Here is a 10,983-nt window from a genome sequence, read left to right as displayed (position 1 = left end):
AGCGGTTTTTACGGCCCGAAAAACCCAACACCAGTCCCCATATTTTCTAGTTTCTTTATAAGAGCATCCAGCTTTGCAGTCATTAGAGTGACTGCATCTACATCAAATTTTTCTGATGCTTTTGTTGGGTTTGAATAAGAATAGCCTCCACTTCTCTCTGTTGCCCATTAATGATGATTCTGTGCTACACTCTCAATGATTTCTTCGGCTTCATCTAAACTTTTTTCATAAGTGCCCCTTTAGCAGCTGAATCTAGGGACACTTTAGTATGATAGTTAATGTCATTCTAAAAAGTGTGTAACACCAACCATTTCTCTAATCCATGATGTGGGCATTGTATGAGCATATTATTGTATCTATCCCATGCTTCAAATAAAGATTCTGAATCGGATTGTCTGAATCTTGTAATAAGATTTCTCATATGAGCTGTCTTGCTAGGAGGATAGAACTTATCTAAGAATTGCTGCTCACATTGTTCCCAAGCGGTAATGCTATTTGGAGGTAAGGAATTCAACCATTGTTTAACTCTATCTCTTAAAGAAAACCCAAATCATAATAATCTAACTGCTTCTGAAGGAACACCATTCATTTTAATGGTACCGCAGATTTCATAGAAGACTTCCATATGTTGATTAGGATCTTCATGCGGCCCACCTCCAAATTGATTTTGCTGTACCATATTGATTATTGCAGGCTTGATCTCAAAGTTATTTGCTTCAATAGAGGGTCTTGTAATGCTTGAGCGAAACCCTCTAGCATAAGGTGCTACATAATCCTTTAGTGGTCTATTCACCATATTTGATTGTTCTCGTTCTTCTTGATGTCTTTGCAAGATTTTTCCTTCTATGGAATGTTCTATCAATCTCGGGATCAAGAGGAAGTAGATCTCCTGCAAGGTTGGATCTTCGCATACAAGAACAAGATTAAAGAATTTGATTCAAAGAAAAGAAAAGAATAAAAAGAATTTAGTTTACAAAAAGAATTAAAGATCAATGAATGCAATGAATGAGAAATGAGAAAGAAAGAAAAATAGATGCAATGAAAGAATGTAATGAAAGAATGCAAAACATAATTAGAAAACTAGTTACAAGTTAGATGTAAGATAAGAAAAGAAAAGTTTAGTCTAACTCAAATGATAATCTCAAATGTTATAGACGCAGTCCCCGGCAACGGCGCCAAAAATTTATTATGAGCCACAAGTGTACGGTTACGTCATCAGTAATAAAAGAATATCGAATCCACAGGGGTTGGTTATAATCACTAATGATGTCTCAAAAGCGAATTAGCTAAACAAATGATTAAAAGATCATTTACAACTAAAGATTAGAAGGGTTAAATGCAGAAATTCAGTTTTATAAAGGTTCTAGGAGTTTTGGTTTCTTTGTGATATTCATCGATGTAATGCAATCTACCAATTCTTGTCCTCAATTGTAATGTTTTCATAAGAAGTCACTAGTTATCTTCTGCAGAAAACACCGGCCAAGGACTCACATCTAAACCTTAAACAATCAAAGAGTTATGATCCCTATGAAGTCCGTTAGCGGGGCAGCCTGTCACGACGCCCCTCAGTCATACGACATAGAGACGCATCACTAATCAATTCACATTAAGATATAGAGTTAAGAAAATCAATCTGTCCTACTTCTTTGTAGGTTCTTGCTTTACCCCTAAAGATGATCCCCTAAAATGTCCGTTAGTGGGGCAGCCCTGTCATGACGCCACTCGATCATACAATTTAGCGAATTCCTCAACAAGATTCCACAAGCAATACAAACAATCAATCAAGAATGGTAATTAGGCCAAAAACATAATAATCCATACAAGATTGATTGATACAAAACATAACAATATCCTTGAATCAAGAAGATGGAAAATCCATGAATCTTACATCAAGTTACATCACAAGTGCTCTCTCCTTCCTAGAACAAAAGATCTACTCCATAGAAGGTGAGGAAAGAATTGAAGACAAGAAGGTTAAAGACATCCCGATCTAAATCAAGAAAATTGAAAGGAATGTTTATCTCAATACGACGAGTGATCTTCGGAACCAATCCTCCGCTCTTGGAGTCAAATATTGGATAGAAATCGCCTTCCGAACGCTGGAGACTCGCCCAAGAACAGATCTCCCAAAAGGGAGAGCCCTCCTCTTTCAAAGAGGAGGAGGCTCTATATATAGAGGAGGGCATTTGGGCGCCACACGGCCCAGGACACAACCGTGTGAGATCCACACGGCCAAGACATTCCTCCTCTCGGCCAAGGTCACATGGTCGTGTGATCCTCACACGACTGTGCCACGTTCCACTTTTGCTTGCCTGCACGGTCGTGTGAAACCACACGGCCTGGCCAATTCTTGTCTCTGGAAGTGTTGCACGGTCGTGTGGCACACACGGCCATGCCATTTTTCAGCTCTGGAAAGGCTGCACAGCCGTGTAATCCTACATGGTCATGTACTGACTGGGTGGAAAAGGTGGCACGGTCGTGTAACCTTACACGGCCAAGGCACTCTCCCTTATTGTTGATGCTACATGGCCCTGTCATGACCACACGGCCAGGGTCATTCCCCTTTGCAAGGTCGTGTGGCACTCAATGCCAAAGTCATTTTTCCTCCGTTTGGTTATAGAATCAGCCACGGACATCAATTCTTCTCCAAATTCGACTCTTGAAAGTATAAAATGCACAAGAGCAGATCTCTAAACAAAGAAAAGTATTTATGCTAAAAGCAAAGCAAGGAACATGAAAGTGCATAGATAAAGCGTGTATAAAACATAAGAATGTGTGTCAAAATATGCTAAACAAGTATATAAAATCTATGCACATCAAGCATACCATGTCACGGTTGATTGCCAGACGAGGGTGGTCACATTCAGACCTCCAAACCAACTCTCGTGGGATTTCACTAGCATCAGGGATGATGGTATATCGACCATTTCTGTGATTCAGGTTCAGAAACTGCTATCACATGGTTGTTAGGGATTTCTATTGTCATTAATTAATGCCAATGACAGCAGTAGTTCTCAGCTCTCAGATGTTCCAGTGGTCCGAGAGTATCCAGATATATTTCCAGATGAGCTACCAGGTGTATATCCGAGGGGTTCACCGGTATTGTTTATAAAGAATGCATCGATTATAGACAACAGAATGCAGTGATCGTCGGAAATAAGTAACCCTTAGCACAGATCGAGGATTTGTTTGATCAGCTCAGAGGTACATCAGTGTATTCTAAGATTGATCTGCGGTCCAGATATCATCAACTGAGAGTCAAATATTCTGATATTTAGAAGACAGCATTCCTCACCAGATACGACCATTATGAGTTTTTGGTAATGCCATTTGGGCATACCAATGCCCCAGTGATATTTATGGATTTGATGAACCGTGTCTTTCTGGAGTATGTAGATCAGTTTGTTATGATTTTCATCGATGGCATTTTGATCTACTCGCGTTCCGAGGAGGAACACGCACAGCATCTTCGCATAGTCTTGGAGACTTTTCGACAACATCGTCTATATGCAAAGTTCAGCAAGTATGATTTTTAGCTATCCTCAGTCAGTTTTCTAGGACACGTGGTTTCCAGCAGAGGTATTTCTATAGACCCTCAGAAGATCGAGGCTGTCACCAGTTGGGAGCAACCGAAATCAGTTCAGAAGATTCGTAGTTTCCTGGGATTGGCCGGATATTACAGACGGTTCATTAAGGGTTTCTCTTGCATTGCTATGTCGTTGACACACTTGACCAAGAAAGGCGTGAAGTTCACATGGTCAGAAGCCTGCGAGATCAGCTTCCAGGAGCTAAAGCAGAGATTAGTGTCGACACCAGCTCTGGTTTTGCCTTCTGGAGAGGACGGATTCATACTCTACACCGATGCTTCTCTACAGGATTTGGGTAATGTTTTGATGCAGCACGGCAGGGTAGTCTCCTATGATTCTCGGTAATTGAAGGAGCATGAGAAGAACTATCCAGTACATGATCTAGAGTTAGCCACCATTATATTTGCTTTGAAGATTTGGCGACATCATCTGTATGGAATTACATTTGAGATTCTCACTAATCATAAGAGTCTCAAATATCTTTTCATCCAGAAGGAACTCAATCTCCGATAGAGGAGATGGATGGTGTTCCTGAAGGATTATGACTGTACTATTAGCTACCACCCGAGGAAATCTAATGTGGTTGCCGATGCACTTAGCAAGAAGTCCAGAGGGACTTTAGCTTGCCACCGAGCTTTAGTCACGAACTTGATTAAGGGTTTCTCCGAGTTGGGCCTTCAGGAGCAGGGACAGACAGAGCAGGGTATTCTGATTACCATGGATGCTCAGTCATCAATCAGGATAAGGATCCGATAGGCCCAGGCCGGTGATCAATGTTTACAGTCCATTGGCAGCCAGATAACTTCTGCGCAACAAACGGAGTTCACCTGAGATGATGAGAGTGTTATTTATTTCCGAGGCAGGTTATGCATACCTCAATCTCACCCGGTTATAGAGGAGTTGCTTTAGGAGGTTCATCGCTCCGTTTTGCTATCCACCCAGGTGGAACACGCATGTATCGAGATTTGAGGTGTTCCTATTGGTGGAACGGCATGAAGAAAGACATTGCAGAGTTTGTAGCTAGATGTCTAGTCTGTCAGCAGGTGAAGGCTGAGCACTAGAGACCTGCCGGATTACTTAAGAGGATCCCTATTCTAGAATGGAAATGGGAGCACATCACTATGGATTTTGTGGTGGGATTGCCTAGGACACGATGAGGCCATGACGTGATTTGGGTGATCGTTGACCGATTAACCAAATCTGCACATTTCTTAGCGATCCAGAAGACTGATTCTCTGGATCGATTGGCAGAACTATATTGTCGGGATATCATCAGATTGCATGGTGTTCCTTTGAGTATTATATCATATAGAGACCCACGGTTCACTTCCCGATTTTGGTAAAGTCTGTAGCAGGCCTTGGGCATACAGCTCCGATTCAGTATAGCATTCCTCCGCAGACAAATGGACAGTCAGAGTGAACCATCCAGACATTAGAGGACTTGCTGAGGTCTTGCGTTATGGATTTTGGAGGCAGCTGGGAGGACCACTTGCCATTGGTAGAGTTTTTCTACAACAACAGCTATCATTCGGCTATCTAGATGGCACTGTTTGAAGCGTTGTGTGGTAGACCTTGTCGGACACCACCCTTTGGGAGGAGGTTGGGGAGGCCTAGCTGCTGGGGCCGCAGAGAGCTCAGCAGGAGGTAGAGTTGGTCCTACTATCAAACGGAGGATGTCTGAGGTGCAGGACCGTCAGAAAAGTTATGCTGATCAGAGACGGAGACCCCTAGAGTTCTCTACTGGCGACCATGTATTTTTGAGAGTCTCACCCATGAGGGGTGAAGAGATTTGGCCTCCGAGGTAAGTTAGCTCCACGATATATTAGGCCTTTCCAGATCTTAGAGAGGATTGGAGTGGTAGCTTACCGTCTGACACTATCCCCAGCACTAGCAGGCATTCATGATGTATTCCATGTGTCTATGCTAAGGAGATATGTGCCCGACTCCACACACATTTTGTCAGATATATCAGTTTTCATTCAGCCTGACGTTACCTACGAGGAGGTTCTGATACGGATTATGTATCACAAAGAGCGTTAGCTGCGGAACAAGACTATCCGGCTGGTTAAAGTCGGATGGTAGTATCATTCTGACGAGGAAGCTACTTGGGAGTTCGAGGATACGATCTGAGCTCGATATGTGCCCCCATCTTTTTACATGAGGTATGTGGGTTAATTTTTGTTCAGCATTTATACTATCTATCTATTGTTAGTACTTGCTGATGGTAAATAAGAAAAATTTGGGGACCAAATTTTTATTAGTGGGGGAGAATATAAAATACGACACCCAAATAATAATAAAATAATAAGGTTATTTGAGGAATAACCTTCATGAAATTTTTAGGAATTTTTAGAAATTTTCTGTGATTTAATCGGAGCTCGTATGACGTATTTGGAGGGGATGCATTTTCCTCAAACAAAGGAGGAAACTGGGGCATCTCTCCTCCCCTTTTCCTCTTCCTCACGCTGATCTCCTCCTCCTCCCCATCGTGCCGACTTCACTGCCCTCCTCTCCTGACTCCTCTTCATCACCCGACGACGCCGCCCGACGTCGCGCCACCCACTACAGTCGTCGGTGTAGCCCAGCGTTGCAGCTACCTGAGGGCAGGCCTACCACGATCTCCTTCTTCCAATTGTCGCTTGTACCCTAGCTCCATCACATCTCTCTCGGTCGAGCCCTCTTCCTCTTCTCCAGCGCCGGCTCCTTTCCCTCTACCCTATCCCTCCACCTCGCGGCAAATCACCGATGCTCGATCATTTGGTACCACTCAGCATCGGTTGATCACCGTCTTTGGCGCAACACCTGGGCGTCGCACCTCCGACCACGATAGATCCAGTCATAGGTACTGGCAGTGGCTTCTCGTAGCTCCAACAATAGTTTTCTAGCAGTAAGGTTTTCAGCCGTGTGTCAACAGGGAAGTCTCCGACTTGGGTGAGTTTTGGATTAGTTTGTTCATGAATGTAGATCTAGATTAGGTGATGATCGGATGCTAAGATTGACTGTGTTTTAGGGTACTTGGGTGGAGATTAGCGACTCCACCTTGCTGCAGCCACTGGATCCGGCAACAACCTCCTCTAGAAGTGGGTAAGTATAAATTTTGGTGAGTTTTGGATTGTTTTTGTTTGAGGATTGATTATGTTTGAAGTAAACCCTAATTGGAAGGTGAAATAGTTAGGATTGCTTAATCTATTTTATTATGGGTTAGAGATTCATTTATTAGTTGACATCTCTAGTTGATTAGGTTAAGGATATTAACTATGAAGGAAGGATAAGAATATCAAATAGAATAGAGCCCTAGCTTCCGAATCGGATTAGGATTTTTTTTAGGTATTGTGTTTATAATGAAGCTTAGCTATATTGTGTATACTATATGTAGGACGTTGATTCGAGACGAGCGTCTCAATGTGAGATCTATTCGGATACGATCTCCATTTTTGAGGCGGGTACCTTGACTTATATCTTTTGATAATGTCATTTCGATATGCATAGTAGGTTATAGCCACTAGTAATAATTATGTTTATCTTTGTTTTGGTATGTCACTACTTGATACCTATAGCATGCCTTTGTTCGTTATTATCTGTCAGCATTTGGACTTATATTCTTTGGTCTTGCCATGTGTACTTATGAGCATATAAGTAGTGACATACATTGCCTTACTGTGTACAGGACTAGTCACTAGACATATCTGACATGTGTACCTAGTTTCATGATACTTAGATCCTTGCTTGATTTCTTTACCTTTGGGTATATATTATGGAGGTGTCAGGATTTACATGCTTAGTGACATGTATCATTTTGCATGATTGCATGTTGAGCGATTGTCGGCTCCATTATTGTTGAGCACATCACTTCAGTTACATGGATCTGCACACACAATCACTCATGGGTTAGTGGTATATTGATGTGCGTAGATTGTATACACTTATTAGCATGTTTTGACGCACATTCACATACTTTGAGCATGATCTATGCATTTTCGTACTTTCAGCTTTCCTTTTTAGCATATTTACTCTCTTTGTTCGGAGATCTGGTTTTGTGCATTTTTTGTACGCAGGAGTCGAATCTGGTGAAAGATGCATGTTTGAGACCAAATCTGCAAGCAAAGCGATGGAGGAAGCCATGACACTTGAACCCTACACGACCCTGCCATAGGGGGGTTGCCCAGGCCGTGTAAGGATGAGAGGTCGTGTAGCTACACCAGAGAAGAAAGATGGCATGGCCGTGTGAACCTCACATGGTCGTGCCAAGTTTTGAAGCCCAAGGAAGCCTGGGTCATGTACACCACATAGCCTTGTCAGTTTTCTAGAGACAGGAGAAGCCTCGGTCGTGTGCACTACACGGCCGTGTGAGGTTTCTAGACAGCAGGAGAGTTTTAGCCGTGTGCACCACACGGCCGTGTCAGGTTTCCAGAGGTGAAGGCAGTGCAAGCCGTGTGGATCTACATGACCGTGCAAAGAGGGCATTGATAGAGGCAAGACAAAGCCGTGTACCTCACACGACCATGTGAGGTCGGCAAAGAAGAAAGTGGAGCAGGCTGTGTGAACCTCACATAGTCGAGCCACAGGGTCGTGTGGCGCCCAAAACTCACCTCTATATAAGCCCTTCTTCTTGATTTGAAAGGGGATTTTATCCCTCTTGGGAGAAAACGAGATTTGGGTCTTTCCTTCCAATCTTGGGAGGATTTCTAGGTGATCTAAAGGAGGATCTTCAACGGATTCAACTCCGGAGCGTTGATTGGACCCGAAGACCAAGCTTCATCTTAGATAAGTTTTCTTTCTCTCCTCTTCTTGGATTGGGGATCAAGAAATGCTTGTAATCTTTGTATTTTTGGATTTCTCTCTTCGATTCATGGAGTATATCTCTTTTTTTTAGGATGGAGGGAGTATTTGTATGATGAATTGATGTAAACTCTTGTGGATTTGTCATTTCCTTGTTTCTATGATATTGTCTTGTTTGTATCAATTCAATCTTGAATGAATTGTTGTGATATGGACCTAATTCTCATTTTAGATTGATTTTTTGAATGTCCTATGATCTTGTAACGATTATCTCCCACTCGATTTTCTGAGGGAAGCACACGAAAGGTGCAAGCCCGTGTAAGGACATTTGAGGGATAAGATTTAGGGGAAAATAGGATGATTCAAGAGGGTAGGATAGATTTAGGGATTAATCTTTATATCTTATGGATTGAGAAGTATGATGTTTTTGTTGATTATCCGAGGGATCTTCGTGACAGGAACATGCCCGTGTAAGGACAACATGAGTTCATATCTAATTGATCACATTTAGGTATAGATTTCAGTCCTAGGCCGGTTGTCTATTACAAGAGAGAACCGGCAACCTTCTATAAATGTTGAACAATTGAGAAATAGGATTTGGTAGATCATTTACATTGAGGAATCTTACAAAGAAACCAAAACTCATAGAACATTCCTTTATCATAGCCCATAATCTTGTTTGTTATCTTTCATTTCTATGTTTACTTTTCATTAGTTACATTTAGCTTTTGAAACCAATTGATTAGTTGTTTAGCTAACTCGTGTTGAAACATTTTTAGTGCTTATTCCAGTTCCTGTGGATACGATAATCTTTTATATTACTTGTGACATTTCCGTACACTTGCGGAGGTCAACAAGTTTTTGGCGTCGTTGCTATAACATTAGGAATTATCAATTGAGTTAGACTAGACATAACTTTTCTTTTCATTTGCATAGTTGTAACTAATTGTTAGAATTCTGTTTTTATAAGTTTTTCATTTCTTGTATAACGTTCTTGTTAATTTCTTTCTTTTGTGATTCTAATTCTGCGTTTTTGATTCCAACATTCTTTATCTAACTTTTCTCTGTTTTCTTTTGTTTTACTCTTTCTCTGTCTCTTTCTTTTGTAAACATATCTTGCCATCTTGTTCTTTTGTATACAAAGATCTAACTTTGCAGGAGAACTTCTTCCTCTAGACCCTGAGATAGATAGAACATTTCATAGAAGAAAAATTCTGCAAAGACAACAAGAAGAACAAGAACATTCTATTATGGCGAACAGACCACAAAAGGATTATGCAGCACCTTATACTAGGGGTTTTCGATCTAGTATTTCAAGGCCTTCAGTTGAGGCAAATAATTTTGAGATTAAACCTGCAAACATATCTATGGTGCAACAAAATCAATTTGGTGGAGGACCGCATGAAGACCCAAATCAACACTTGGAGGCTTCTATGAAATATGCGACACAATGAAAATGAATGGTGTTCCTTCAGAGGTAGTGCGCCTACTATTGTTTGGGTTTTCTTTGAGAGATAGAGCCAAGCAATGGTTGAATTCTTTGGCTTCAAATAGCATCACCACATGGGAGCAATGCGAGCAACAATTTCTTGACAAATTCTATCCCCTAGTAAAACAGCTCATATGAGGAATCTTATTGCAAGCTTCAAACAAGCGGACTCAGAATCTTTATTTGAAGCATGGGATAGATACAATAGCATGCTCAGACAATGCCCACCCCATGGTTAGGAAAGATGGTTAGTGCTACACACGTTTTATAACGGCATCAACTATCACACAAAAGTGTCCCTTGATTCAGCTGCTGGAGAGGCACTTATGAACAAGAGTTTAGATGAAGCCGAGGAGATAATCGAGAGCGTAGCACAAAACCACCATCAATGGGCTAATGAAAGAAGTGGTGGCTATTCTTGTATGAACCCAACAACAAAAGCATCAGGAAAATTTGATGTTGATGCAGTGACTTTGTTGGCTGCAAAATTGGATGCTCTTACAAAAAAATTTGAGAATATGGGAGCAAGTTCAAGTACAGCCAATGCCATTGTTGCTTCTTGTGAAGTATGTGGAAGTTCTGAACATCTAAGTGACTCATGTCCATTGGGGGCTATAACTGCACAAATCAATCAATTAGAGCAGTGTGATGCAATCATGGGTTTCAATCAGAAGCAGAATAACCCCTACTCAAATACCTACAACCCTGGATGGAAGAGTCATCCTAATTTCTCTTATAGAAATAACCAAGATCAAGGACCATCCATGGGGGCAAGGCCTAATTTTCAATCCGGGCAATAAAATTTTCAGCAACAATCTTCTCAAGGCTTTCCTATGTCCAAAATTGAAAAGATGTTTGAAGAAATTATGTCCAGTCAAAATGAAATGACACAAGCTTAGAACGAAATGAAACAAGACATTTTGAAGCTTACTCAAAGAATGGATAATTCTGATAGACATCTTGATTTTGGAAAGTCAGATTGCCCAACTAGCTTCCTCATCTTCTAGAGCACTAGGACAATTACCTGGAAAGCCTGATGTTAATTCCATGGAGCACTGTAATAGAATTGCGCTTAGGAGCGGACGGACCTTGGGAGATCCCCAAGTGACTGCTCCAAAAGGGATGCAC

General features: G+C 41.5%; 1 non-coding gene across 1 annotated transcript; it reads left to right on the top strand.

Moving 5' to 3' along the window:
* The first annotated feature begins 317 nt into the window (after nucleotides 1-317).
* On the top strand, nucleotides 318-424 carry LOC122018242. The gene has a single exon (XR_006121670.1). It is a non-coding gene; the product is annotated as a small nucleolar RNA R71 (small nucleolar RNA).
* The last annotated feature ends 10,559 nt before the right edge of the window (nucleotides 425-10,983 follow it).

This window comes from Zingiber officinale, chromosome 8B, assembly GCF_018446385.1.
Source record: "Zingiber officinale cultivar Zhangliang chromosome 8B, Zo_v1.1, whole genome shotgun sequence".
NCBI lineage: Eukaryota > Viridiplantae > Streptophyta > Magnoliopsida > Zingiberales > Zingiberaceae > Zingiber > Zingiber officinale.
The sequence above is the reverse complement of the archived record's forward strand: the minus strand, read 5'-3'. Positions and strand labels throughout refer to the sequence as shown.